At 42.3% G+C, this 27,428-nt stretch overlaps 1 long non-coding RNA gene across 1 annotated transcript in view; it reads left to right on the top strand.

The window, feature by feature from the left end:
- The window catches only part of LOC141559102 (uncharacterized), an 87,626-nt gene that overhangs the window by 35,366 nt on the left and 24,832 nt on the right, over positions 1-27,428 (top strand). Inside the window, exon 3 of the long non-coding RNA XR_012487222.1 lies at positions 2,020-2,138. This is a non-coding gene — a long non-coding RNA (uncharacterized LOC141559102). The remainder of the gene's footprint in view (positions 1-2,019; positions 2,139-27,428) is intronic.

The raw sequence follows: 27,428 nt of genomic DNA, 5'->3' as shown, positions 1-27,428 counted from the left end.
TAGAGCAGGCAGGAGCCCCACTGGTTTTTCTTGGTCGGGTTGTGGCCAAATCTCCAGAATCAGGCATTTTCTTGGTAGCTGCTTCCTTCTCCATCCATAGGACAACCAGGGCATCCCCAGAGGGAGCCACGTGTGACCCCTGTGGAGCCATAGAAATGACACTGGTTTCCCTAACAACTGAGCTTTCCCTCTCAGCCGTGGAATTCTTTTATGGTTGTTTATGGAGCTAGAAAAGCAGCATTGTTCATCTGGACCTTACCCTCGAAAGTTGGCAACACATTAAATATTGTGGAGGCAGCTGGAGCCTCAGAGCTGGAGTTCAGGGGATGTGAAGGAAGGAAAGAAAAAAGTAAGGAAAAGAAGGGAGGAAAATAAGAAAAAGAAAAAAAATAGAAGGAAAGGAAGGGGGGAAGGAGGGAAAAAAGGGAAGGGACGGAGAAAAGGAAGGAAAGGGGAAAAAGGAGGGAAGGAAAGGAGGAAAACAAAGAGGAGTACAAGATCCCCAGAGTGCTGCTCATGGAGTATAAAGGACATGGGATGGAACTGATCAATGCTCCAGGAGCACCCACTATCCCCTACATTTGTAGCATCTCAAACTCAACATGTCTAAAGCAGGGCCTCCTCCTGTGGATTTGCCTCTTCCTTGAGAGGGCACAAGGCACCCAGCCAGGCTCACGACTGTGAGTTCCTCCTTGACGCCTCACTCTCACCCAACCTGTTCCCAAATCTTGTCATTTCCCTCTTCCCAACATTTGGAGTGTTAGCAGGTGCCGTCCCATCCCCATTACTGCTTGGCTGGCCCCCTGCGTTAGCCTTCTACCTGAACTGCACAGTCTGTGCTCAGGGTGGTCAGCTGCCACCTTGGCGGGCAAAATGCTACTTCTAAGGGGTTCTAGAGAGCCTGCCGGCCCCTCCACCCCAAACACTGTGGTTCCCTATTACTCTGAGGAGCTAATACCCTAACGACCATTAGGCCTTTCACAATACTCCCCTGGCCCACCAGCTCTTCCCGGGATCTCCCATGTGCCCTGCACATGTGTCCCTGTTGAGCGCGTCTCCTTTTGCTTCCACACTGTCACACCTTCGGCCGAGCTTGGACCGCCCTCCCATCTCAGCACTGCCATGAGGGCTTCCTGGCCTGTGTCCCGTCGGGCTCCGCTTCCACTCTCCTCTCCTTCCAGCTGCTAATGCCTTCCCCTCCACAACTGCCAGCATCTGCTCCGTATGCAACTTGAAGGATGCTGTTCTTCTCTATAACATCATTTCCTCGAGGGCAGGAGGATCTGCAGCACTCACTCAAGGCCTTGCTGCTTCTGGATTTGCTGACTGACTGACTGACTAAAACGCTGTTATTCCCCAAACAGCCAAAGGACCAGGAAGAACTCAACTCACTGACTGGGCCCGTGGCCAGCTGAGGAAATGCCCATTCAGGTTAAGTTGATCAAGGATAATCGGTGTCCTGACCCCCCACTATTTTGTCCTCGCAGTGCCACCACTGTGCTAGGTGGTTCAGTGGAGAGAACATGGGGTCTGGGGGTTGCAATCTGGCCTTGGACACAGCCAGATGTCTGACCCTGGCTAGGTCATGTCACCTGATTGTATGCGTTTCCTGAAAACTAAAATGGACATAATAACCCCCAGGGCTGTTTCTGTAGTGTTAACATGGTACCTGGCATACAGAAGGTGCTGCATAAATGTAACGATGGTAACTACAACGCTCAGGATGGTTAGACTAGATAGATCTTATAGTGAAAAGGGGGCTGAGGGGAAAATGGTGCATTTTGAAATGTCTGTAATATTTTCCACTGTTGGTTTATATTTGAAATGCCAGTTGCAGTCTTGGGTGGGGGGGATAAAAAGGGTCTGAATATTTTCCTAAAAGATTTATGTAAATGTGCCATGAGCAGCTCTCCCATTTCTAAGTGCAGCCCCCACCTTCCCCCATTAAGCCACCAAGTAGATCATTAACAAGGAACTAACAAGCCCCAGCATCAGCTTTCTTCTCCCCTCTCTCCTCAGCACCTCCATTAAGAAGTGTTGAGAATGATCTACAACCCCAAGTTCGCAGATTCTCGTGTAATTTCCTCACCCACATCCGGGAGTGCCATTCCGTGTACCCTGGCAAAGCCAAACAATAAGTAAGTACTTTTTAATTTTCTCCAGAAAGATGAATGCGGCTTAATTTCCGACAGGTGTTGGGATGTTGCCGGGGATATACTTCATCAATCAGTCAAGCTCAGTGACTGGGAGGAAACACAATGACTGAGCGCATAATGAGATTAAAGGGGGTGATGGGAAGGGCTCGCCGCCAACAACTGTCTTTGTGTTTCCTCTTTCTAGACTGGGGCTGTGTGTGTGAGTTCTAAGCGCATCCTGGGGAAGCCCAGGAAGAGCCCCAGTCCTCAATCCTGTTTGCATGGGCGGCTACAGGAGTTTCCGTAGACTTTGGGGAAGAGATGTGGACTGGACGTACAGTCCTCTTAGTGACCAGGAGATGGACAATGAATCCTGAGGCCTGGTGTCAGAAGTTCGCTTGTGTGGACAGGGCAGGGATGTTTCCCTGGTCTTACTGTTTTAGCATTTCAACCTGACAGACCTAATGTTCAAAGGAAGATGATTTGTACATGGTTATTCAAAACCTCAAAAGCAAGAGTTGTACTGTTGGAGATTGGAAAAGTAAACCATAACAATAGTATTTTTGGGGAGCCATTTAAGATTTCCAAATCTCTCGTTTTATCCTCACAATAATCTTTCAAAGGTCATGCTAGAGATAAGGAAACTGAGGCAGAGAGTGGTTAAGTGGCTTGCCCAAGGTCATACAGAGGAGAGGTGTCTGAGGTCCGTTTGAACCTAGAGCTCAACTTAATGATGCTTGCAAGGTAATTTCTTGCGCCCATTGGTGGTGGTTGAACAAGGGACACAAGGACATATTTGATAACCAACACTTTCTCCTTACTAGACCTAGGAAGGATAAAGGATTTCAAATAAAGATAGGTGAATATTTATCATTATTATTATTATTATTATTATTATTATTATTATTATTATTATTATTATTATTAGCTGAGGCAATTGAGGTTAAGGGATTTGCCCAGGGTCACACTGACAGGAAGTGTTAAGTCCTCCTGACTTCGGGGCTGGCTTTATCCACTGTACCACCTAGCTGCCTTGATAACTAAATATATTTTTTTATTATAGCTTTTTATTTACATGATATATGCATGGGTAATTTTACAACTCTGACAATTGCCAACATTTTGTTCCAATTTTCCCCCTCTTTCCCCCCCTCCCTGAGATGGCAGGTTAACCAATACATGTTACATATGTTAAAGTATAAATTAAATACAATATATGTATACATGTCCATACATTTATTTTTATGTAGAAAAAGAACCGAACTTTGAAATAGTGTACAATTAGTCTGTGAAGGAAATAAAAAATGCAGGCGGACAAAAATAGGGGGATTGGGAATTCTGTGTTCATAGTGATCTCCCAGAGTTCTTTCGCGGGGTGTAACTGGTTCAGTTCATTACCGCTCTATTGGAACTGATTTGGTTCATCTCATTGTTGGAGAGGCCAAGTCCATCAGAATACATCCTCATACAGTATTGTTGTTGAAGTGTACAGCGATCTTCTGGTTCTGCTCATTTCACTCAGCATCAGTTGATGTCAGTCTCTCCAGGCCTCTCTGTATTCCTCCTGCTGGTCATTTCTTACAGAGCAGTAATATTCCATAACCTTCATATACCCTAATTTACCCAACCATTCTCCAACTGATGGACATCCATTCATCTTCCAGTTTCTGGGCACCACAAAAAGAGCTGCCACAAACATTTTGCACATCCAGGTCCCTTTCCCTTCTTTAAGATCTCTTTGGGATAGAAGCCCAGTAGTGACACTGCTGGATCAAAGGGGATGCATAGTTGGATCACTTTTTGAGCACAGCTCCAAATCGCTTTCCAGAATGGCTGGGGGTATTCACAATTCCACCAACAATGTATCAGTGTCCCTATTTTCTCACATCCCCTCCAACATTGTGCATTTACATAAATATTTTTGAACTTAATTGCCAGATTCCGTACAAGGCAGGACAGAGAAATATTAGCCTGTATGATAGACATTAATAATAAGAGTTTATGGGAGGTAATGTGTGTTTTATATGTATTTCCAGTGCATGTACTGTGCATATCATGTGCATGTATATACAATAGTATGAGTGCACATATATTCATTCACACACATTTATTTAGAAAAGTCAGCAAATTCTTAGTATTGCTCTGTTGCTTCTGGCTCCCAACCCAGACCCTCTCTTACCCCTATGCACAGATAGAAACAAGGTCATAGATATTGTGGACACACACACACACACACACACACACACACACACACACACACACGGACTACCTGTTCCTACTGAGGAGTTTGCTACAGGGATATCTGGGAGGCCCTGGCTTCCCCTTCAAGTCTTGCCCCCCAATCGCCCAATGCTGGAGGCCCAATTCGCTGTTCATTGACCCCTGAAATCATTTTCTTTGTCTCTCTGAGAGTAGCCTCTGCAGAAGAATTTCAGAAACTTCAATGCTAATAATCAGCATTACATTTTCCCCCTCAATCATATTTTATTTTTCTAAAAACATGTTTTCAACATTAACTTTTGTAAGATTACATTTACCAATTTTTTTCTCCTGCTCCCTCTTATCACCTTCTTTCCCAAGACTGCAGGCAATCTAATATAAGTTAAATATGTACAATATTTCTAAATATGTTTCCATATTTGTCATATTTTGCAAGAAAATCTGACCTAGGGGGAAAAAAACTATGAGAAAAATCCAACAAAGAAATAAAAGGTGAAAATGCTGTACTTCAATCCACATTCAGTCTCCATAGTTTTCTCTCCGGATACAGACAGCATTTTCCATCCAAGTCTATTGGAATTGACATGATTCACCTGCCTTGAAGAGCCAAGTCCATCAGAGTTGATTATCACACGTGAATGATGATCTCTTGGTTCTGCTCACTTCACTCAGCATCAGTTCATCATGGGAGTCTTTCCAGGCTTTTCTGAAATCAATCTGCTCATCATTTCTTATAGAACAATAATATTCCACTACATCCTTATACCCTAATTTCCTCATTCCCCAACTGATTGGTAACCACTCAATTTCTAGTTCCTTCCCATTATAAAAAAGAACTGCTACATTTTGGGACACAGGGTCCTTTTCCCTGTTCTACTATCTCTGAGATACAGATGCAGTAGTGCGAGTGCTGGCTCAGAGAGTATACACAGTTTTATAGCCCTTTTGGGCCCAGTATCAAATTGCTTTCCAGAAAGGTTGGATCAGTTCCTAACTCCACCAACAATGTATTCGTGTCCCAGTCTTCCCATTTCCTCTCCTGTGATTTTAGCCAATCTGAGAGGTATGAAATGGTACCTCTGAGTTTCCTTAATTTGCTTTTCTGTTATCAATAGAGATGTAGAGCATTTTCTCATATAACTACAAATGGCTTTAGTTTTTTTATCTGAAAATTATCTGTTCATATCCTTTGACAGTTTATCATTGAGAATGACTTGTTGTTCGAATCTACTCTCTATATTTTTTAGAAAAGAGGTCGTTCTCAGAAACACTGGCTGAAAAAAAAGTTCCCACCTTTCTGCTTCCCAGCTATCTTGGCTGCATTGGTTTTGTTTGGGTAAAACCTTTGCAAGTTAACATAATCTCAAAATCATCCATTCTGCATTTCAGAATATGCTGTTACCCTCTCTCACTTTTCATTGAAGTTTTGTTCTCATTGTTAAGGCACCAGACAATGGCTAAATTGTTGCATCTGAAAAGGAATATCAGAAAAGGCTCCCTGCACCTGGAAGCGCCCAGCTCTGGCCAGCCACCGCTCTGGAGGCTCTGGTTCCTTGGGGACCCTCAGTGGCAGCCGCTGAGTCTGGGGTCTGCCTGCCTTTTACTCTTAAAGGGCCCTGCTTGTGTGCTGAGACTTGGAGCTGACAACTGGCGGCCAGAGCTCTAGGTTTCCTCCATTGTGTTCTGCATCTTTTCCATAAGTGAAGCAATGGGGGAGGGGTGGCCCAGAAAAGAGACGTGATAATGGGAACCCAGTCATGGGGATATTGGGGATAAAAGGCTTTTGGCCCCAGACCATCCCATCTTCCTCTCTGGGCCTCCTCTCTACCCTTTGTAAAACAGGACTTACCTTATAAGTTAGTTTAGTCGCAAACATATGTGATGGCCATACATGGTGAAAACCATAGTATATATTTAGTGAATATGATCTTGGGCCATTAGCAACAATCAGGATTTACCCAATTGAAATGCAAGAGACGAAACTTCAGAAGTTGTAAAAATGGTGATTGTAGCAGGATAATTAATCACTTCTACAGAGACAGCCAGGGGGCACAGTGGTTAGAGCGCTGGTCCTAAAGTCTGGAGGACCTGAGTTCACATCTGGCCTCAAGACACTTAAGTCCTGGCTGTGTGACCCTGGGCAAGTCACTTAACCCCAATTGCCTTGGAAAAACAAAACAAAACAAAACAAAAACAAAAACAAAAACAAACAAAAACATTTCTACAGCAAATGACAATGTCAAAAAGTCTCTCCCTACTGGCCAGCCTCGTGGTGAAGAGCTTTACTGCACTGAGCTCACTGGGATTTGGGAGGAGAGACCCAAATAAATGGTGTAAGGGTCCTTTAAGTGGGTGGCCACAGCGCAACAGGAGATTGAGTGGCCCAAAAGTAATCTCTGTGGATTATAGGACTTCCCTGTGGGTGGGATCTTGGCCACATTGAGATAGCTTCATCATGGGTAATGGCTCTCTCGCTGGTTGGCTGTGTGTGTGACCTCACAGGCCCTTTATAAGCTCACTGCAGACAGCAGTCGCTCTCTTTAACCCGGCTCCCTCGCCTGGGGTAGCTGAGCCAAGTGGATGGATAGCCGAGAGGTAAGGAGTTTGGTAGTGAACACGTGGGTCTTCTGACCAGGTGTTCACTAGGGAACCAACAAGTCAGGGCATCAGCTAGGGCATGATGTGAGTAGGTATAATAAAGGCTTTTAAGATTACACGTGGCTGTTCTTGAGTGCGCTACCGGTTATTAAGCTATAGATTCAAGAGATCGTGGCCAGAGACCTTTGAAGGCCTCAGAGGAGGCGAGCCGGGTAGAGTTGACACTGCAAAGGTCAGTGGTCAAAGGTACTCTGGTGGGTCTAGGACAGACTAGTAACTGTAACTGCCAGGAGGGAACGCTACAAAATGGTTATTTCAGGCTTTTCCAGTTCCATCCCCATTGGCGCCCAGACTCCCCTGGAGGCCATGCATCATGGGACTGTGGGGTGCTCAGGGAGCACTGGTGGAAGGGCTTGCTGAGCCCTTTTCTGGGCTGCTCATCTCCCTCCGGGGTCCACCTGATTAACCCATCTCCCTCGAAGCTGGAGCCTGCCCAGCAGCCGCACTCTGAAACCATCTTGGCAGAGGGGCTAGGAGGGGAACTCGCGGGTCTCGAAGCTGGAAGTCAGGGGACTGTCTGCCCCAGCCCTGGAAGGGGGGATGAGAACACATGTCCCGGTGGCTAAGAAGGCAGCAGACGCTGGCACTGCTGAGCGCCGAGGGCTTGGTCAGCCGCTGCATCCTGGCCCTTGTCCGCCACTGGACTCCAGGATTGGAGGAGGGAAGGAGGCCGCCGGTTCTATGCAGCTCTGCCTCCCTCCGAGCCATCAGCTGTGAGGATGCCCCAAGAGGGACTTGGGGACAGGTTTTCTATAAGTTACTCAAAGACCCAAAGTATCCTGGGCTCTGGAAGCTGGGAAGCTGCAGGAAGGACATCTCTGATCCTGAGCACTGGGGGGACTGCAGTCCTACTGAGCGTCCTGGGCTCCTCATCTTTGGGCCAATAGCTGGGCCGGTCCTGAGGCTCACCCCAAGGGAGCTCAGGTGAACGCCAGTGAATGTTGGGTGCTTTTTAGCTCTTTTCACACATGCTTGTACTGACCATTATGCACTGAGACAGTGCTTTATTTCCCAAATCCATTGTGAGATGGCAAACCATGATGAGAGTCGGAAGCCATGCAGTATATTTCTGCAGATGAGGAGTTGGGAGCAGTCTGCTGCCCTAGGCCCTGGCAGCCCGGCAGCCCTGCTCTGGGAAGTGGTCGTCCCTCCCGTGGCGGACAAAGCAGAGAAAGGAATAAGAATCTGTGAAGCACCTACTGTGTGCTGGGCACGTTGCTTTTGCTTGGTTTGAAGAAAAAGGTGCACTCAAAGTAGCCTCTGAAGCTGGGGTGCGACCAAGCATGGCCCCCTTCTCTGCTGCTTGTGCTAATTTTGTCCTAACCATGAACACTGAGAAAAGCCAGGGCCTCCATCAGCCGTCACCACCCCCCTCCATCTGGGGAACCAGCAGCGACAGCAAATGGGGAAGGTCTGACAGCTGTGGCCAAGTTCCTCTCCTCTGGGACGTCCACATTAAGCATGAGATGGACACACGAAATACCAGAGCTAGCGCGGTGTTGGGAGGCTCCGAAGTGTGGGAGAGGAGAGTACCGGACCACAGGGCTACACATAGCTCGTTGCGTGTGCCTTGAAATGTCCACGCCGGGAGCTGAATGGCTTGCACGTGGACTGTCTCAGGAAGGTTCTGAAGAGCGCCTGGCAGGACAAGCTACCAGTCCCTGAGGCCCTTCATTGCGACTCTACTGCAGAGGGCACAGCTCCGTCGGGCTGACCACGTCGTTTGCTGTACGCTGGCCACCAGGGCAGTTTCTGGAGCACTCACATAGGGCAAGCACTGACGGGGTGCTCAGAAAAAGCAGGCCGAGGTGTCTCAAGTACATGGGACACACTGGCCCGGGACCCCTCAGTGAGTTGCCCTCCTCAGAGAGCGTGCTTTATGGCAAAGCAGAAGAAATGTGAAGTGTGCCGTTCGAGAAGCCCCGCCCCAGATGTTCACAGAGATTTGTGTCCGACTTGCAACACAGCATTCCGACCTTGTTTTGGTCTGATCAGTCAGCCTTGAAGCCAAAAATGATGTCACTGTACTCTGCTTCCTGAGTGAAGGACACCAACCAACAAGCCTGGGCCAAGCACTGTGCTGAGCTCGTCACCAACATGATCCTATTGATCTCCCAAAGGGGCCAGGAAGGTTTGGTCCAATTTTCCAGTTGAGGAGTAGAGGATTTGAACTCGGGTCTCCAGACATCCAAGCCACATCTTCAGTTACCGGATTCTACAGCCTGAGGAAAAGGCTCCTCCAGCCCCAGTTTGGGACCAAGTGTGTACACAGTCGGTGTGCAATCCCGGGGCATCCTCCGGACATCTGATGGCATTTACAACCAAGGTACAACAGGGTCATAAATTAAGAGTCCTCCCCAGCAGGCTTGCTCAAGAGGCAAACTCCTCTTGTTTGTAACTGAAAGCATCTCAATGGCCCTGGAGCAAGGGAAGAGCAGGCTTCTGAGGGATTTGGGGAAGTCCAGTCATGAGGATGTGGATGTGATTTTGAGCATGTTACCACTTCCTCCTCCCCACCAAGTACTTCCTAATATATTTCTTAACTCGGAAGAGGTTTTCTCCCATGTTTTTGATGGCCAGAACAGACTCTCCTTTGGAATTCACAGGATGTGCACGTACGTTCTGAGTGATCGCTACAAGATCTTCTTTGGGTCTTAGAAAATGTGGGCTTTATTCTTTATCCCGAGCAGCCACCATGGGCCCACGCGCTGTAGTCATTGCCGTGGATGTCCTTTAGCTTTTACTCATCATTATCCCATAAGGTGAGATGGCACATTGCAGTGAGTTGTGCTGCTTGTGGCATCCAGGTGAAGATTGAAATCAGTTCTTTAGGCTCTTTTTTTCAGCAATCCTTCTTGGGATGGCAACTTCCTCATGTTTTTTAGTGTCATTTATAGTCACAATGTCAATATTGATGCTGTTCTTTTCCTTCAATAGCATATATTAACTCGATGGCCATTTGACAAAGATCTCACATTTAGAGGAGGAGCGGTAAATCAGTCCTTGGCAAATGCTGTAACACAGATAACTTTGTCCTAGGGATCATCAATATTCAGTGAAACTGAAGAAAGGGAGGACAGCACTCTTATTATGAAAGCGTTGTCTGAAGATGCCATATTGGATGTATTGTACAGTGTAGGTTGAAGGATTAGGGGATCTTTGTTTTGGACAGGTTCTCCTTTGGGCTTACTTCATTGGGTCCCAGGATGCTACAGGAACCTTTCAAGGAAGCTTATGACTAGCACAGGATCATTAATCCAACAGTCTGCCCAGAATGAAGGATGGCTGTTATTAGTCTGTGATGGGCAAATGTATGGGCAGACCATTGAGTCAGACTATCAGAACCCTTTAATTTTGATCTACATCAGTTGGGCTGCAACGTAGTGTTCAGAATGACAGAGCAAAAGACAAGGTACATAGAAGTTGAATACTTAGTGCAGTTTTTTCCAATGATGCTAAGCTGTTCAAGGGCACAAAATCTGACCTTTTAGACAGATGAAAAATAAAGGAGAAGTAGCATCTGATGAACCACACAGAACTACAGTGTATGGTGCTGTATTTTACACGTGATGTGAGGTGGGTCATGGATGATTTCAGTTAGAAAATGTATAATTGCAAAAAAAGATCATGTCATGACAGTGAGCCCCCATGCGGCCCTAGTTTCTGAAAAAATGTTTTAATAGTATTAATAAAATCTCTGGCTAGAGTTAGGTTTTCAATGGGGAAATGTTAAAATAAAAGGACAAAAAATGTCACGGGTTAAGAAAATGCTTAAGGATCACATCTGTCCATTTCTATAAGAAGAAATATGGAATATGAATACTATGATTGGGTGAAGTTAGCATTGAAATAAGTATATAGCTGCTGATTTTCTGACAGTAGAAATACTTTGAGTGGGAATTGCCATTTGTCAGTTTTTTTTTCTTTTTTTCTTCTGTACCATAGAATGCAAAATCATCAAGAGAAAGGGAAATCCCTTTTTTATTATTTCTCTAGTGTCTTGCTTGGGGTGAGTTAGAACTTGAACCAGAACCACTTCATCCCTTCTACTTGAGGACTTAATTGATCCCCACAATTGTTCCTTCCTCTCCTTATTTTGTGTTTAATTTTATACATGTTAGACTTATATCTGTGAATATTATTGTCCATAATTAAATAAAAAACCTTTTTGTAGAGGAGCTGTATCCCAGAACCCAGTTAATGGGATGCACTGAACGGAATTCCCAGATCAGAAGATGTGCAAGAATATATTGCTTATTCCACTTCCACTCCCATTACCACAACCACTGAACAACAACCACAATGAAATCAAAAATAATATAACTTATGATGTTGGACTTAAAGGAATTGGTCAGAGCCGATATTTTGTTTTCAAAAAGAGTACTCCACTTTGCTAGGGAACTAATTTTGCTATCAAAGTCTGAGCTCTTAATTATTGCCATCTAGAGAAAATTGTACAATGTTCATAACCGTTTGACATATTTACTACATTTTTGTTTCCTGAGAGATCTGAAAATATTAACATGTAAAAGAAACGTTCAAGAGAAATGTTTTATGTACTTACAAAATAGATTTAGTTGTTGATCTTTTGGAATTAAAAAGCAAAGCTCATGCATTTTAAATTGATGTTTTTATTTTTTTCCAACTATCTTATTTTCTGAGAATCTTGTGTGGTTCTTAATGTAGTTTTAAAGTTTACTGATAAATGCATCTGAATGGATTGGATTCAGGGTCTTTTATATGTTTCCCTTATTAATTCTTTGTGGGATATGTCTTTTATTTTCAATACTTCTGAAGAAATTTCCTCTATGTTTTCCTGAAAGAGTGGTCTGATTATTATCATCTTCATACTTTACTTGAAAACTTGACCAGTCAGATTTTCCCCTCTTTAATGTGTCCTCAAGGTCAAAAAGTTTCATTTTCTTTGCTTCCAAATCTTTGTTTTTCAAATTGGATTATTTCCTGCTTCATATTTTCTATATTTGAGATTAGCTGTCATTTTCTTCTAGGTATAAAAATTATGTTGGTTTTGTTGTTGTTTTTTAAATTTCATTTTTATTTTCCATGTAGATTCCCAAAATTATTTAATTTACTATTATTGAAAGATGCTTTAGATCTACCCAAACATTCTACATTTTTCAGTAATTTTTCACTAACTCTCTTTATTCATGTAAATACTTTGGTGTATTCAGGAACTGTTACGACTAAAGAAATCATTTGTTCCATTTCTGATATTACTCGTGAGGTAGATTTCCATATATTTCCCTTCTCATTATGTTATCTCTGCTTCTATGATATTTTATGATATTTTATAATTTATCTTATTCTTCATAGTGTCAGAAGTAGAATTGATCATTGTTTTTGTTATTTTAATCATTTGTTTTCAGAATTTCCATCATTTACATTTTCTTCTTGATTTCTTTTCTATGTGCTTGGTGATATTGAGAAGTATGTTTTATGGGTATTTCTTCCATTATCTTCTCTTAAATCTAGAAAATTTTAAAAGTGATTTCCATTACAATTCATTCATAGATTTTCTATAATTTTCTTTGCCTAAAGTAGGTTTAATATTTCAAATTTTTCTTTGCTGCATGAACCTTCTTCTACAGACAGATTAATCATTTTATTCTGAATGTTTAGTAATATTCGGGTTCGCCTCCACATTCCTGCCTAGAATGGTGTTTCCATTGATTCATGTTCTCCCAAATCCTTTTACATCCCTGCCAAGGTTCTCTAAATTGGTTTCCTGTATTCTACATGCTCACAAGAGATCATTGCCCTTTCTTCTTTCTTTCAAACTCCACCGTGTGAGGAGAGAGCTCAAATTGCTTTGTAATACCTCCCATTTTCTTATTTATTGGTTGTCTGGCTTCCTTCGTTGTCTAGAGGACAAATGCCACCGGTTTAAGAACTGTAGTATGGCATTTGAACTTCACAGTGACCATCATAGTGTCGGGTAGACAGTGCATGCTGTCCTTTCCAAATGATTGCTGAAAGAATGGCTCGGAGAATTCTTTTGGAAAGAGAATGTGGAGTCGGCATAGGTTATGATATCCCGTTATCATCTGAAAATCAATTATTATATTCTACAACACAAAAGCACATCCATGTTCAGTGACTTCATAAAGAACTGGGGATTTGCTCAGTATGGAGGCTGTTTATTATTGACCAATGATTTGTCAGGAAGCTATTAGTGAGTATAGAGTAGAAGAGTCTCTGATGCTGCGCATTATTACAACCAGGACAGAAGTCTTCTAGCTACCACATTGAAGAAGGTAGATGGAATTGGCTTTCATACAGATCTTCAATGAGGGGGAACCTACTCCCTCTCCAGGTGACACCATTCCATTGGAGGAACGCTCTGATGGTCAGGAAAATGTTTGCCTCTTTATAGATTCCCCCCCCCCCCCCGCCATTGTTCCTTGTTTTAAACTGTGTGGCCAAGTGGAATACATTACCCTGGGGATGATTCTAAACTTGCAGGAGGAATATCCTGTAATTGTCTCAGGAAAAAAGTCACTTATCCAAAGAAATAGTAAGAGCAGGAGGCAGAATCTGAACCCAGGCTTATATGATTGCAAATTCAGTTTTCATTCCACTGAGCCACATCATGCATCATGAATATTGTAAACCAAGTCAACCTAAAAAAATTAGTTTATGGAAAAATGATAACACTACAATGGCCAATTGGAAGAGATACCAGATTCATCCTGTCTGATCTTTGCATGTGAACAGTAATCCCAATAAGAAAATGCACCACACAGAGTGAGCCACCATTTGAATATTTCCAATTGTTAGGAATTCTTTCCCTGCACCCACAATCCCCAAAACAAGTATTTGCATTTTTTGGAACCATCTTCCTCAAGGAAAGATGAAGTGAAAAGAGCAGAGCTATTAAATGGTTAATCCATTTCTACTTCCGCAGCATGGACTAAGTGTACAGAGCATGGAATAGGCAGGATTATGTGGGAAATGATCCTACTGCAAGGACAAACAGGTGCCTTTTATTAATCCAAGTCACTGGACACTGATGAAGTCAGATCTCCAGCGGATGGTGGAGCCACAGGCCGCGATCTTTGATGCATGATCAAGGAAGACAAAAGGGACAGAATTTAAAAAGGACAAGAACTAGGGTCTATCCAAATGGGAAGAGGTTATAGCCTGCAATTTCTAGACTAGGGAAGCTGTTAATTCTATTGGAAATGCAAGGATGCATTATTAATGTATTATTACAGTAACTACATCACAATTCTCTTGGGGTTGCCAGGTGGCACAGTAGATAGGTCATAAAGACCAGACACTTGTAGTTGTGTGCCCTGTTGAGACAGCTAGGTGGCTCAGTGAATGAGGTGCTCAGGGAGAACTAGGACCTCCAGCGTGGGGCTTGCTGAGTGCCTTTCAGGCTCTTTGTCCACTCTGGGTTTTCACCTTCCACCAATCTCTCACCTGTAGAATAAGCTGTATCATGAGGAGCTCCCCACTCGGTACAACCATCTTGGCTAAATCAGACTAAGAGTATCACAGGTTTCAGGCCTGTTGGTGAGTCGGGGGGCTATCCATGCAGGTGAAGACCTCCCCTGGAATGAGCAGGTGGAAGCAGTCTGTTCCATGGATGAAGGTTGGAGCAGGGATGTGGAGTTCTTGGATGAGGAACCCACCACGGTCACCCTTTGCATGTCAGGCCATTGCAGATTGTTCTGATTTTTGTCACGAGGCATGATGACTTGGCAAGAGAGGAAAGGTCATAACTTTGTGAAACTCGCTCAAATCCAATTCCCCTGCAAATCAAGGCATCATTCAGTGATGCGATTGTTCTTCGGAAAAGGACAAGGCACAATGACAGCACGGTTCAGTGGATCGAGTTCTGGGCCTGGAGTCAGAAAGTCCATGGGTGCCCTCATTAAAATGGAAGTTTGGGAAGAAACCAGATAATCGGAGGGAGAGGGAGAGGGAGAGAATCCCAGGAAATCTGGGCTGTCCAGTGGTGAAGTGAGCTTTCAGTCGAAGGGACAGAAAACATCTGAAGGATTTGCTTTTACCCTTCTTTGTATCCCAAGTGCTTAGCACAGTGCCTGGCATATCGTTGGGGTTAAATAAATATTTTTTGACTGACTGACAGATGTAGATATGTGTCTGCAGAGGAAAAAAGCCTCCTGGGAACCCTGCTTAACATACAAGCCACAGGCTTCTGAGGCTGCTCAATAATAGTGCCAGGATTGTAAATGATTAAGCATTAATCACTCCATTTTTCAGTTTCCTATGAAAAAAATTCTATAAGCATCCGTGTGTACTATTGTAAACTGAGAAAACAATTGGTCCTTTCCTTTTCTCAAGTGCTCCTCAGTCTTATTTTTGTGTCGAGTGAAACTCTAGGGGCCCAGAGGGCAGCACCCCCGCCACTGGGGCCCGCTACAGAAGCGCTTGATTCAGTTATTCCCTGTATCCCTCACAAGGGCTGTAAACTCTGAAGGTCTGATGGAATGATTTGAGGGAGAAGGAAGATCTTGCACCCAAAAAGGTGAAGCCTCCAGAAGAAGAGTGAATCTCTGCTGTGAGCAATCAGATTTGTCTTAATGAAGGTTCTTGCCATCCGGGGAAGCCCACCGCCTCGAACTGTGGCCACAACTTCTGTCAACGCTAACTTGGTCTTGTGGATATCCTAAAGGAGAGCAAAGAGTCCAGACTGCCCAAGGGAACAGGAAGGTTTTGCTCAAAGGTGTCAGTGAAAGCTGTTTCCTGATGCCATTCCATTTTGCAATCTTCTGTGGCTTGTCAGCCTTTCCTAAGTAGCCTTTTCCATTTGTAGCTTCCATGCAGGACAAACCAATGAGGAGGACTTTGGGGGCTTTGTGTGCTCTTCTCCTGGAGCATTGAAAATTGTAACTGATGTATATCATAGGAACGGTAGAGAATGGGAGCATGACCCCTCCCTTCACAACTCTGGGCAGAATAGACAGTGATAGTCCTCTCCTGAGTAGATCATGGAGGGCCCTTGGGCCTCTCTTTATGGGGACACGTTTTATCTGAAAGAGTGAATGGCAGGATGTCAACCCAGGCCAGTCATTATTCCACTTGTGTGCCCTGAAGAGTTCCTCAGTACTTACTAGATTGTAGCTGGACTTGTTTAATTATCACCTTTCATTCAAACAGTACGATCTGTGCAAGAATAAGAGATTTCTTGACTTTAACATTTGAAAAATACCTTGATAAATGATCATTTGATTGCTGAATTTGCCTAGGATTGGCTGGAAATGTACCCGTGGATCCCAAGATTTCTTATTAAGTCCATGTTACTCCTGAAGTTAATTTTTCTTGGGGAGGATTTGGTTGGAAAATGCATTGACAAGGGTTCCTCATGCAATGTAGAGACATTTGCGGAAAGTATCAATGCAGGGACTTTTTGTGTTCAATGTTTTGCTGCTGCTTCCTCAGTTTATGCACAACTTTTGTTTGACTTTTTGTTTCATCCAATTATCAATATGGATCTTGTGCTGATTAGAAAGCCAAATGCAGTCCCATTTCTGAATTAAGCCGGTCTCCAGGAGGTCAGAGTTTGCAGAGTGATGAAGACTGCAGTGGGAAGGCTGGAGGGTGGAGGTGGGCTGCTTTTCTATGAATAACAAAGTGCTGCTTAAAAGAAAAAAGAAAAAAAAACTACACCAAGATTTCCATAATTTCTAAACCCATACGGATTGATTCAGCTCGTTCTGTAGTGAAGGTTGCCAGTCACTAGAACTACCCCACAAGGAGGATGGTAGTGGACTCTCTGATATCCTCAGAGAAGAAAGGACACATATTAAAGTAGCATGATATTAGGTTGTGTGTGTTTGCTTCTCAACAGGCCTTCCAAGGCCTAGTTTGATGGAGCTGTTAAGTGACAGAAAATTGCATTTGGAGCTCTGATGATGGGAAAATGAAATTCTGCTAGGCAGGACCTGGCCTCCAAATATTGTCAGTAAGTGAACTTTTAGAAAAGGGTAGCTTTGTCACTAGTATAACCAAAGACAAACAGCTGCAAGCCAGAAGTACGTGAGAAACACACACGGATTCATGATGCCATCTGGTCTGTGTCTTTTGAGGAAATACAAAAGTGATTCAGATGCCAATGTAATCCTCTTCCTTAGCCATTTTTAGCCTCCTTTTTAGGGCAGTTAGGTGGTTCAGTCCCCTCCTGGATCATCGTCTTGTGATGGTAAAGGAGATTATGTAGCTGAGTGAAACTGGGTTATGTTATGTAGAGTTACCCAAGAAAGATTATAGTGGAAAGTTCTGATAAAAGGTGACCACTTGGAGAAGGAAATGGCAAACCACTCCAGTGCCTTTACCAAGAAAACCCAAAGCACAGTACTAAAATAATAAGAGATCAGAAGAGGAGCCCCTCTGCATGGAAGGTGTCCGTGTACTACTGAGTACTAATGAAGTGTCTGGGCCAGAGCCCAAAGGAATCTCAGCTATGGATGCATCTGGTGACAAAAGGAAAGTCTAGTGATTGCACAGGAACCTACAGTGTAAGATCTAAAAATTTGGATATGGTTCAAAAAACAAGGAAATAAAAAGATTAAATACCAACACCTTTTCAGGGAATAGACAGGATTAAGCCAGGTGATCTTTGCATCTATGACTGTCAACAAAAATCTCTTAGAAGAAATGGAGTTGCTCTCATATTCAATAAAAGGGTGATAAAAATAATACTGGGGTATGATCTCAAAAAAGACAGAATAATCTGTGTTATAAGCTAAAGCAAACAATTTAGCATCACAAGAACACAAATCTATGTTCCAACTCCTGATGCCGGAGGCCAGTGTTGTTCACTTTTAGGAAGACCTACACCATCTAGAAATAATAGGAAAAATGTCCCATTCTTCATAGGGGATGGAAATGCTAAAATTAGGAAAGAACAAGATAATTGTATTAATAGGAAGTTTGACCTTGGATAACAAATACAGGACAGAAACTAATAGTTTGCTTGACAATAAAAATCCCTGGTCATAGCAAACACTTTTTCAACAATGTAAAAGGTGGCTCCATACCTATGGATTCAACCTATGGGCAATGCCAAAAGTAGATTAATTAGGTACTTAGCAGTCAAAAGTGGAGAAGCATTAAACAATCAGTTAAAAACAAGACCTGGAGTTGACTATGGCTCACATTAGGAGCTTCTACTTGCAAATTTCAGACTTAAATTGAAGAAGCAAGGGATAGAATTAAGACCATAAGGTCTGACCTAAATAACATCTCTTATAATGTGTAAATGATGAATAGAGTTAAGGGATCAGATCTGGTCTGTAGAGTTCCTTAAGAACATGAACAAAGATTTGCAATCTGTAATAGGAAGCAGCAACAAAAGAAAATCCCAAAGAAGAATAAGAAAGCAAAATGCCTGCCTGATGAGACCTTGCAAATAGTTGAAGGGAAAGGGAAAGGGGAAAATATATCCAACTGAAAATAAATAGCAAGGAGAACTAAAATGGTTTTCTTATAGGGGCAATGCAGGTAAAATAGAAGAAAACACAAAATAGGAGAAAGATTGCTTCACAAATGGAAATGTTTCATGCAAAAATAGGCATGATAAGAGAAAAGATAAGGATTTCACAGAAAGAATTAGAGATTAAGAAGAGGTGATAATTCCACAAAAGAACTAGACAAGAAAGATCTTAACATTACCTCAGTAACCTTATCCCCAGGGTTGATGGTAAAGCCAGATAGCCTGGAAAATGAAGTCAAGTGGGCTTTACAAAATAATACTAAAATAATACTAGTGAAGGTGATGGGATCTAGCTAAGATATTTAATATATAAAAATGCTGCTGGTAAATGCTGCACTCAATATGCCAGCAAATTTAGTAAATATAACAATGACCATGAGTTTACGTCCCAGTCCTAAAGAAGGGCAATCCCAGGGAACATTCAAATACAAGTACAAAGTATCCAACTACAGTCATTTCACATGTCAGAAAGTTTATGCTTGACATTCTTCAAGGCAGACTTCAGCAATCGTTATTACAGAGAATTATAAGACAGAGGAACTAGAGATCAAATGATCAACATTTCCTGGATTATGCAGAAAGCAAGGCAGTTCCAAAAAGTAAAAATATGCATTTAATTGATTGACAACACTGAAGTCTGTGACTGTGCAATATAACATATTTGTTTGGCAAGTCCTCAAAGAGATGAAAGTACCATCTCATCATCATCGTCTCTTGAGGAACCTGCATATTGACTTATTGACCAAGAAGCAATATCTTGAACTGAACATGGAACTGATTAGTTTAATATTGGAAAATGACAAGGATCTATGTTGTCACTTTCACATTATATACATATACATATATATATATATATTTTATATATATATATATATATATATATATATATATATATATATATATATATACACACACACACACACACACACACACACACACACACACACATATACATACATACATACATACAGAGCGAGAGAGAGAAAGAGAGTATATCATATGAAATTCCAGGCTGGATGAACCAAAAGGTGGGAGTTATTATCAATGGTGGTGGTGGTGGTAGTAGTAGTAGTAGTAGTAGTAGTAGTAGTAGTAGTAGTAGTAGTAGTAGTAGTAGTAGTATTTTCTGGCAAGAAAGGAAACGAGTATCAAATTTTACATTCAATTCAATATTCAACGTAATGATTTTTAATTGTATTTCTAGAGCAAGATTTTTGAGTCTCTCAGAATGTAAAAAGGTCGACTCAGTTAATAAAATACTCAAAAGAACTTAATTCAGACTATTTGTTGGAAAGTCAAATACTGAAACTGAAGATACAGCTTTAGCCATATAATGAGAAAATGAGATTCATTGGAAAAGTTCCTGATGCTGGGAAAGAATGAATCAGAAAGAGAAGGGGGTGACAGAGAATGAGATGAATAGATAAGATCCATAAACATGAGCTTCTTCAGACTACAGGAGATGGTGGAGGACAGAAGGGCCTGGCGTATATGATGGATGGTGTCATGAAGGGATAGACAGGACTGGATGACTAGAACAAGGTGGTGCAGCAAAGCCTGAAGGTAGGACGTTATCTGAGTTCACCTCTGGCCTCAAACACTTAACCGTGTCTGCCTCACTTCCTCCAATGTAAAAATGAGCTTGGAGAAGAATATGGCCAACTATTATAGTATCTTTGCCAAGAAAATCCCAAATGGGATCATGAAGTGTCTGACTCTGACACTGTCATGATGGAACAACAAGAAGTCATTTTAATTAATGTTTCATGTCTTTTTATTTTAAATCTAATGCTGAAAGCTTTGAACAATTAATGAAGATGAGTTTGTCATTCTGTCATGTGTTGATACTTCCTAAATATCACTCCTAAAAAGACTTGTGACTGTGACAAATTTAAGGGAGATATGTTTGTCTGAGGAACATTTGATGTTTGACTTCACACTTAATCTTTGTCCTTATGATAGGATGAGTCAATACAAAGATCTGTGATTGGTAAATATGGAATGGTCTAAAATTCGATTTTTTGTGTACCACAACTGATGTGGCGTCTGCTGTTTGACAACAAGCCGAATAAAATAGACGACTAAAGGAAACCATTCATTGGTCCTAGGCATCTTGTCCTAGAATTGAGGATGTGATGAAATTGCATCAATGCCATAGAAATCTAAAGGTTTCAAAAAATTTAAACAAAAGTAAAGTTTTATTTTATTACTATTTTTTATTATTATATGGTTTTATTAAGGAAAACAAAAACCTCTATGGCCAACTTGTATGTGCTACTGTTTCCAAGGCTGCAGAATGGGGCTGGCTAATAAGGGGCACAGACATCAGAGCTGTTCGGGTTCTTCCCTCCCCCCACCCTCCCAAGCTTGTGCCACAGCTGTGCTACTTAGGCAGGACTCGGAGAGGAAGTTTTCAGTGTCTCTGGGTGGAGGCTGGGGAATATGGAGAGACAGACACTGAGAGAGGCAGTTATACCTTACAAATCCATCTTCAGAAGCTGACACTGGAAATGACATCTGTAAAAGAAGTATGGTCTATGCATGCATGAGTATATGAGTGTGTGTGTGTGTGTGTGTGTGTGTGTGTGTGTGTGTGTGTCTGTGTGTTTGTGTATAAGTCTCTCTTAGTCTGGAATGCAACTATTCATCATCCACTTGGTTTTTCCTGTGGGCAGTGTCTTTGGAATACCTGTCACATGAAATGCTTGGGCTCTGATGGCATCTCTTCCTGCTGAGGACCCCTTGGGAGCACCTGCTCTAGGGTAGTTGAACAAAGTCCTCCTTGGGGTAGCATCTAAGCAGTAATTTTAATTTAATCCCTGGTTGCAGAGGCAGGGAAAGAGTTTTTTAAGAGGAACGTCATTTGGGCTACAGGTTCTGAGCTGGAGTCCAGTGCTTCTTTGCAATCTTAATGCCGTGCCTGGAGGATGATTTTCCTCCTTTCTCCACTTTTCTGTCACATGGAGTGAGAGGGTGGTAGAAAACCACTGCTGGATGTTGCCTTTTATACGACCTTCTCATGTAGACACTGAAAGATTGATTTTCAAGATATTTAAAAGAGGCAAAAAATCACTAAATGATTCGAGGGAGGAGGAAGATTTGAGAGGACATTCATAACTTTTTAGACCATGAGTTGATTCTCTTGTAGATACAATTTGTGAGAGGGTTATGAAGGAATTGCCCTTCTCATTAAAGGGAGGTCAAGAATAATAAAAGTGTCTACTCTGGTGAGCAGGAAGCTGCTAGATACTAATAGATGCCTATTGAATGTTGAATGAATGAATGAAAAAGAACATTTTCTGCATAAAAGGGGAGGATATTGGGCAGTGTGATGATGGGTAGAGTACTGAACTTAGAATCAAAAAGTCCTGCATCATTGTAGCTACATGATTGTGGACACACTGCTTCCCTTCTCTCATCCTGACCCTTTTCATCCATAAAATGGGGATAATAATGTGGATATTTTCTCTCTAATTGGGTGATTCAAAGAACTTACTTTTTGTAGCTGTGGTGCACAATGAATAATGGATTATTTGGACATAGGACAAAGCATCAGAGTGCTTTAGGATTCTACTAATCTGTGGGGAAGGGTGTTAGAGAGGAAAAGGGAACAAGGAACCTCAAGGCTGGTTTTGAGGATAATGGGGTCCTTCTAGCAATCCTGAAAAGCAAATCATAATATTGAGAGGTGCATCTAGACCCACAGGGCCTAGAGCATGTACTTAGACCCAGGACAGGCTCCCCGTGAGATCTGGGCTGCTCAGGATTTGGATTTCAAGAGTGCGTCGCACGGGCCCTCAGACAAAACCAGGATAAACATGGGATCTCTTGAGAAAGGCAACATCCTGACAATAGCCAGGAAGGAAAAGTGAGGAAGTTACAGAGAAGGGACATGATTGGAGGGTAGAAGATAGAATAGTTGTTCACTTGCTGTTGCAGAAACAGTTTCCTGTACAAGCAACTTGTACCAAATTGTCTGGACACACCCAGAGACAGAGAAAATGAACCGGGATCAAGATTGAGAGTTTTTCAGGGCTATGGCATCATGAGCAGTATAAGAAGTGTGGGGAGACAGCTGTCTGCCCGATGAAAAGGACCTTGCAATTTCACTCAAAAGAAGGCAACTTAACATCAAAAGCCTAGGTAGAAAGCCAAGATTTTCTCAAGGAAGAGCCATCTCTTCATGGGTCAGAGAACTCTGGGGTCCAGAAGAGACTTTGTGGGGAAGGGTTGAAAGAGTGAGTCCATGAGTTCCTACATTTGTTTGTCTGTGTTGTTGAATTCAATCTGACATAGTGACTCAAACCAGAAACTCTTGAAAAGAAACATGAATTAGAAAACTAAAATTAAAAAAACTAAAATGGGGGCAGGGAACATTAGCCTTAAAGCAGGCCAGAGTTGAAATACAGCCTCAGACACTTGATGCTAACTGTGTGACCTTGGACAAGTCACTAAACCCTAATTTCTCTGGCAAAGAGGTAGGGAACTAAAATGGATATAATCTTTATTTTATTTTAAAGCTTTTTATTTTCAAAATCTATGGATGGTTACTTTTTCTAACACTCACCCTTGCAAAACATTGTGTTCAATTTTTCCCATCCTTTCCCCACCTCCTCCCCTAGATGACAAATACATGTAAAACATGTTAAAATATATGTTAAATCCAATATATGTATACATATTTATACAATTACCTTGCTGCACAAAAAAAATGAGATCAAAAAGGAAAAAATGAGAAAACAAAGAATAAGCAAACAATAATAAGAGGTGAAAATGCTGGTGATGTGAATCACACTCAGTTCCCACAGTCCTCTCTCTGTTTGCAGATGGTTCCCTTCATCACAAGATCATTGGAACTAGCCTGAATCATCTCATTGTTGAAAAGACAAGAGTCTTCTTGCTGTGTACAATGATCTCGTGGTTCTGCTCCTCTCACTTAGCATCAGTTTGTGTAAGTCGCTCCAGGCCTCTCTGAAATTATCCTGATGATTGTTTCTTACAGAACAATAATATTCTATAACATTCTCATACTACAATTTATTCAGCCATTCTCCCACTGATGGGAATCCACCCATTTTCCAGTTTCTGGCCATTACAAAAAGGGCTGCCACAAATCTATCCCTCATTTAAGATCTCTTTGGGATATAAGCCCAGTAGAAAAACTGTTGGATCAAAGGATAGTCACACTTTGATCGCCTTTTGGGGACTAGTTCCAAATTGCTCTCAAGAATAGCTTCAAATTGGATCAGTTCACAATTCCACCAACAATGTATTAGTGTCCCAGTTTTCCCACATCCTGTCATCTTCGCCAATCTGACAGGTGTGTAGTGGTACCTCAGGGTTGTCTTAATTTACATTTCTCTGAACAATAGCGATTTATGACTAGAAATGGTTTCAATTTCTTCATCTGAAAATTCCCAGTTCACATCCTTTAAACATGATAAGGTTTAGATTTAGGGAACCAAAATGAAAATGAAATTAGGGTTTCTTGTGATCAGGGAGTTAAATAAGATCTAGTGGCAGGTTCAGGGAACCAAACGGAGAGGTTTGGCTCCCCTGCAACCCCTTCGGTGAAAGCGTAGGGAGTTTTGGGGACTCCCTTCTGGTGGCACAGAGCTTTTGGGTAAAATAATTTATAGACCGGAAAACCTGGATTGATAAGAGGTTTACTATGGGGATTGGAAGTAGGGTTAGAAATCCTGACAGAGAGGCAAATAGATAAGGATAAAGAGAGGATGGCACTGGACAGAATATTCCAGTGGACAGAGGCCCTTGGCATCCCAAGCATGGCATAGCATGGCATGTTTGGAACGTCTGCAAAGAGAGGGTTTCTAGTTTGGCTCTTTTACAATGGGACCTTTGGCTACAAGCTGAAGAGGGCTTGTGAGTAGAGTCCCAAGTTGGCTCCTCACTGGGTTTCAGCTTCCAGCTGGATGAAGTCAATGAGTTTCAGTATTGCGCTGACCCCACCCAGATAACTAGGATGAAACTGTTTGTCCCTGGGGCAGGGTCCCTCACTGAGGCAGATTTGAAGGAGATTTTCTCCTTTAAGGATTTTTAGAGTTTGGGGGTCCCCTCCTCAATAAGACCAAATCTTAAGAAGATGAGGTAGAAGTAACCACAGAAGGAACCTGAAATTAATTTTATTTCCTTTCATAGGAATCTCTTTGACAGCATGCCCATTGAATTTTGCAGCTCTGAACCCGACCATGGTGTCTCTTCCTGGGTGGCTTTTGCCTAGAGTTCAGTGGTTATTCTCTGAACCCTCAAGAAGTCTATCCCATATATGGGAGGCATATTGGCATATTAATGGGGCCGTCTGTAGGAAGTAGCACACTGATGAAATATAAATGTCAAAGTAACCTCCCCCCACTAGAAAAAAAGCCATGATATTGGAGAAGATTTTGTTGGTAACAGCCCCGATTTGTGCCCTGACCAAGGGCTTCATTCCATTGTTTGGAAAGATCAGATGGAAGTGAAGGGACTAGAAGAAGTAGAGATAAGACCCTTGAGGTAGTTGGGGATTTTGTGACTCTGGCCCATCTGGGGGCCAACTGGTCAGGCGCCATTAAACCAGGCTACCTGAGGCAACTGCTAAGTTGAAATGTACCAGGCAAGTGAACAATAAAAAAATAAATATTCCACTTGGTCCATCCAAGGTCTGCGTCAGACTAAATATACAAACCCTAAATGACCTCTTTGTATTCTGTAAAGATACTCATCTGCTTATTTGCCCATGAAAGGGATTTCTTCTTGCAGTTTATATCAATAGATCAAGGCTGGGGAGACAAGGGAAATTATTTTCACATTTCATTCACATAACAAATGAGATCCTGTAGATGAGGAGCATGTTCCCTGGAGGCACAGTGTTTTGCATAGCAAACAGTAATACATTTGGCTTGTAAGCATTTGTCAAAAGCTGTTGGAACATCTCACTGTTAAAAGCATAAGTAGTCATCTTCAGCTTGGGTGTATAACTTGATATAGCACCTGCCTGTCCTTCGTTAAATTCTCTGTCATTTCCAATTTATCAGCTCTAGTGTCTTCCCTACTACCATCCAAGTCCCATCCCTCACTCAGATGGTTTTGTGGAGATAAACCTAGATTCTCAAGGACTCTTGACAAGACGGTACAGGCTCTCTGACTGATTCTCCCAATCTGGAAGGACGTGAATGGCAGAAAACTGGCCATCAGATTTGATATTCAAGTTTAGATTACTATGCCACGGGACAATGGTCCACCAAGTATAAGGATTTTTATCCCTTCCATAAGGATTTTATCCCTTCCCCTCCATGATAGGGGCAAAAATGGGTATGGGAATCCATAGGTAGAATGTGCAGAAATACAGAATAAGATGCCTCTGTGATCATCCCTTTCCCCCTTGAATTGTTAGTGCTGTAGCCATGGAAGGGTAGTCAGAGAAAACTGTAATCCCTTGGTTTCTGAGGCTAGCTACAAACATTAATTTTGGGTACTGTTCATATTATTTGTACAAAAGACAACTAGAGAAACCAAACACAGTCAGTAAATGTTAGAAAAGAAAACAAAACATCATGACCCACCATGAGGAAATTAGCTTGGAAAGGAGTTAAGAGTCGGCTTCATCATTCCCCCAGTGCATCTCTGCCGTGCATCTCTGAACTGTTTATTTCCCCTTGCAGTACTACAAATGAGCTTAAACAAACAACACACACAAAGCAAGATAGTTTTGGGCTCAACACATTGGATCCCTGTGACTTCCCTCCAAGCTATTGGAGTCAAGCGATCACTGGTTGGTTGTTGCCTTTTGTTCTTGGAGGATCAAAGTGATTGGAGTCACATCACTGACTGACTGTTGAGGATCAGACCAGTGTGAGCTCGGAGAGCTCTAGCACAGGAGAGAGTGTGTGAACATTTGGAGTGGAGATGTCGCTAAATTTGTCCTTCTCACATTTTGTCAAGTGATTAATAGCAACTCTTTGGACCCTGGTATTGAGCCATTGCTGAATCCCTCCACGGCAGATGATCCCTATTAAAGGTCTCCTGATCTCGCCCTCAAAGGTACAGGAGAGTGTGCTCAATTAATTTGCTGAAGGTATTTCTTCTTCATTCCACTGGTTTAACTATCTGGTGAGCAGTTGTGTCACAATTCACAATGGGAAATTCGGTTCATCTTGTCAGGAACTCCTCTTGATACTTAGGTACATACTTCCCCTCCCTCAGATGTAAATGAATCATCCCTTTAATATTTTATTATTTTTCCCAGAATCAAGTTCATTGATCCAGAGTTTCCAGAATCCATTACTTCCACATTTTATGGTCAGTATTTATTCATTTTTCATCATGCAATGGCTCTTCCATCCCCGTCGCCCCTCATCCTCAGAGATCACTGACCATACTTTGGCAATCTTGCTCTTTCATTTCTGTTCTCAAAGATGGTGTCTGGATGAGCCAGGTGACTTACCCTCACCAGAGGCACCATGTGATTGCCCACTTACTACTACTACTACACAGGGGGAGTGACTATATGGGGCCAGTGCCTCCTTTTGTCAAAATCAATTCTGAAAACACAGTAGATCAGCTTTCATCAGTTGGAAGTGTTCTTTTCTATACTCCTCCTCCTCCTAAAATAAATAGAAGATCCTGCTAATCAGAGAGAAGAAAATGGTCAGGTCTGAGTAAATCCACACCATAACAAACATACTTCCAGTGCCATTTGGCAGGTCAGTTTAAACTATTTCATCCACTTACTTTTTTTTTCGGAATTGGAGCAGTCTGAGTGACCCCTAATAGGAAGCTAAGAGTGTCCTAGAGTTGATTTGTATGTGACATGCTTAAATGGGAAAACTTTCTCTCTGCCTTTTTTCTTTATCCTTCTAGATCCTACCAGTGTCCCCTTAAGAGCACATATTTGTCAATGAGCATCACTTCATCAAATCATTCTTTTTATT

Source organism: Sminthopsis crassicaudata, chromosome 2, assembly GCF_048593235.1.
Source record: "Sminthopsis crassicaudata isolate SCR6 chromosome 2, ASM4859323v1, whole genome shotgun sequence".
Lineage (NCBI taxonomy): Eukaryota > Metazoa > Chordata > Mammalia > Dasyuromorphia > Dasyuridae > Sminthopsis > Sminthopsis crassicaudata.
The sequence above is the reverse complement of the archived record's forward strand: the minus strand, read 5'-3'. Positions and strand labels throughout refer to the sequence as shown.